General features: G+C 37.4%; 1 pseudogene; it reads right to left on the minus strand.

Annotated features, from left to right (window-relative positions):
• Positions 1-1,652: 1,652 nt before the first annotated feature.
• Nlrp4a-ps2 (NLR family, pyrin domain containing 4A, pseudogene 2) lies at positions 1,653-2,998 on the minus strand (annotated as a pseudogene).
• Positions 2,999-3,815: the final 817 nt, after the last annotated feature.

Consider the following 3,815-nt stretch of genomic DNA (forward strand, 5'->3'; position numbering starts at 1 on the left):
AATGGAGACGTGGGCTTCTTGGAATATAAAATAATTCTTATATAGTGAAGGGGAATTGTCTTTGACAGTTAATGACTGCATTTATAAAATGTTATTGTAAGTTTCTAACCCTTTAAAATACTCAGTATTATAAAATTATCACCAAAATACATACAAGAACAGAATCTCTGTCTTTATGTTCATGAAACCGTATGCAATTGTGACAAAATTTTAAAATCTCCTTTAAAAAATTGCTTCATACAGCAACATCATAAAGACACAAATTAATTTCAAGCATTAGAAATAGTGGAGATTTTTCTCAGAAAATTTTGTGTATAATATGTATCATGATGTGTTTCCCTGTATTTTCTTTCAACATTTTTATTGTTTATACTTTTAAGTTAGAGTCTTCGGTCCAGTTTGTTTGTGTGTGTGTGTCTGTGTCTGTGTGTGTTAATACACGAAAGGTGAGAGACACACATCTAACTCATTCTTCTGCAGGTGGCTTTTCTGTTTTGCCAGTATCCCTCTGTGTCCTCTGCTATTAATCTGCATATCTTTTTTTTTTGTTCCAGGTTCATGCTCTTTATCATGGTGACTTTTAGGTATAATTTAAGGTCAGATACTATGTTTCTTCTGGCTGCTGCATTTTTGCAGCTTGCAGATGCTTTGACTAGTCATCCTCTTTTAGATGCAATGTTATTGTTGGGTTGTTTTTTATAGTTTTGTGAAGAAGCACATTAGAACTTTTATTTGGGTTGTACCAACTTTGTTTATTACTTCTGGTTGTATGACCATCTTCACGAAGTACATGTACAATTTCAGAAGTTTCCTAGCACCTAAAAATTCTACTTTTTGCATAATTTTAATACATTCTTAATAGAGATTGTTTACTTCATTGCTTAACAATGGTTATTCTCACAAGTTTTATTTTTATCTTTCAAACATCACAGATGGATTATATTTCCCAATTTCTTTTCTTGCAAATTTGTTATTGGTGCATATAAAATCATTAACCTTTGTTTGTTTGTTTTAATGCTAAGTTACTCTTTAATACAAAACAAAACATCAACAATTTTTGTTATCCCTTAAGTAAGGGATTTTCATGCATAGCCAATTAAAATTTCCCCAACAATCTTCTAGAGTAACATTACTCCCTGGACCTACTATAAGGTTCCACTAATCCAACAAAAAGCAAAACTCCTGTTAAGAGATTCCAAAGCACTACTTAAGAATACTTAACATATTGTTGGGTGCTTAAGAAACCAATGTGGGAAAAATGTCATTACAAGGTAGTCATTTTTAGCATGATTGTCTTTGAATGGTCTGTCTGAAACTATAGTGCAAAGCAAAAGTCACATCTATCTTGCAAAACACATCAGAATGGGGTAAAAAGAAATCATATCTCATTGGAACATTAGCGACCTGTAATTTTTTTATACAACAGAACAAAATAAAGATTTTCCTCTTCTTTTGGAAGATATTTGCAGACAGAATAGACCCATGGTTTATGTTCTTCCTCAGAATTTCCACCCTTGTTTTCGGCTTCTGCTTACACACTGCTTCTGGTGCACAAGAAGTGATTTTTCTTTTTCTCACAAACCAGAAATGCCTGAGATTATTAAAGTCATTAATATGCAGTCCAAATGCATGAAGGGAAAACTTTTGCTGTTTCAGAGTTGTGGAAAGAGAGCCAAGCTACTAATTTTGAAGGCATTCCCACACAGGTTGACACTACACAGGGTATTAGACTGGAGAAAAACAGAAGAAAGGTCCTCACTACTGGCACCAGTTATCTCACAGGCTGCCAACCCAAGATCCACTAAGTGGCAGTTGGGATGTTTTATAGCATCATACAGCAGCTTCACACAAGCATCTTCTAGCTTATTATTTGAAATTTGTAGGCCCTTCTGATCCTGGTTATTCCTTAAGACTTCAGCCAGGTCCTGGCAGCCACTAGAGGTGATGAGACAATGTGTCATACGTAGTGACTTCAGAACAGTTTGGTAGAGTCAGAGCCTTACAGGGAATCTTCAATCCTTTATCCTTCAGGTCATTATTGCTGCTATCTAGATGGCCCAGAATTTTGTTCTGCCGAAGAGCATCAGCAAGGTAGTCCCAACATTGCTCACTGAGGGAACAGTTGTCCAACACTAAGTTCTCCAGAATATAGTTTGGATGGCCCAAAGCCTTAGAGTGAGTACATCCCTTTGTCCAAGTTGTTGCATGCCAAGAATTTTCAAGGTCTTGCTGTTCATCAGGACAAAGGCAAAGTTCTGACAGTCATTTACCTGAAAGTTACACTGTTTTACCACCAGTTTTTCTACGTTGCATTCTGCCTGGTTCAAGAAATCACACAACAGTTTTACATTAGTGGGGGAGAGGCAAGTGAATCTGAAGTCCAAACATTGTAAATTGTAGTTCTGAATAAACTCAAAGAATAGGTGCTTTTCCCATAAAAAGGGCACCACATTTGCCTTAAGTATTTTAATGGTGCCGCTGCGGTGCTTCCCATGATTATAAAAGATGGAAAAGGCTGGCTCACTGAGACAAGTTTGTTTAATTTAGAGTTCCTGGATGTCCTTATTGCTTATGAATATGGAACACATTTGATTCCAGTAGGTGAGAAGCTTTTCCATATAGCTGTATTCCTGTTCTTCATTCAGGATATTTTGGGTTGAAAAGGATACTTTCTTCAGGGTAGAACAGTGTTTTAAGCAGTAGGCAGCAACAATAATATCAGAATAATCTTTAGCCACAAAGTTAATCTGTTCCATACAGTTCATTGCTTGTACTAAGAAGGCTTCATCCTCCATCTCAGACAATAAAACAACTTCATGCCATCTATCTGTTCTTGAAGCTCTTCATTGCCTCTTATGGTTTCCAAGCACTGATAGAACTGATGTTTTATTTCCCGGGACAACTGGTGGCCAAAGAATGCATCTAGTTTTTTCTGTTCCAATTCATGTAAAAGGCTGAAGATGAAACAGCCTAGAAAGGTCCACTGTGTTTTGATCATCATTGACAGTTTAGAAGGTACGGAATGGGATTTGTCCTAATGTGAATCAAAGCTGTGTGGAAATTGCATAGAGATGCAGCCCGTGACTGTAGTGCTGAGCCGTTTGCTCATGAGAAAGATGCTTCCTGAATCCTCTCTCATTATCTCCATTACTCCAGAGACATTTGAGAAAATGGAGAACAGGATTAAGTATACAAGTGTGAGAGCAGTAGCAGGATTCAATGAGAGCAATATTAAGTCATGTTTCCACAACTTGTTCCAAGATATGAACAGAGCCCAGAAAGTCTTCAGTTTGGTGAGAGAAAATGAGCAGCTGTTCAATGTATGTTCGGCCCCTATGGTGTGCTGCATGGTAGCTAATTGTCTTAAAAATGAGATAGAGAAGGGAAAAGACCCAATCTCTCTCTGTCGACATATCACCTCCCTGTATACTACCTATATCTTCAATCTGTTCATTCCCCAAAATGCCCAATATCCAAGTAAGAAAAGCCAAGACCAGCTGCAGGGGTTGTGTTTTCTAGCTGCAGAGGGCGTGTGGACTAACACGTTTGTATTTAGTGAGGAGGATCTCAGACAGAATGGGATCATGGACTCTGACATCCCCACACTGCTGGACACTGGAATGCTTGGAAAGATCAGGGAATCTGAAAATTCTTACATATTCCTCCACCCATCTGCCCAAGAAGTCTGTGCTGCAATCTTTTATTTGCTAAAGAGCCATGAAGACCACCCTAGTCAGTATGTGAAATGTATAGATGTACTCATCTTTATGTTTCTAAAGAAAATCATTAACCTGTGTATGTTGATTTTGAATCTT

Source organism: Rattus norvegicus, chromosome 8 (assembly GCF_021556685.1).
Source record: "Rattus norvegicus strain SHRSP/BbbUtx chromosome 8, alternate assembly SHRSP_T2T, whole genome shotgun sequence".
In the NCBI taxonomy this organism is placed as follows: domain Eukaryota; kingdom Metazoa; phylum Chordata; class Mammalia; order Rodentia; family Muridae; genus Rattus; species Rattus norvegicus.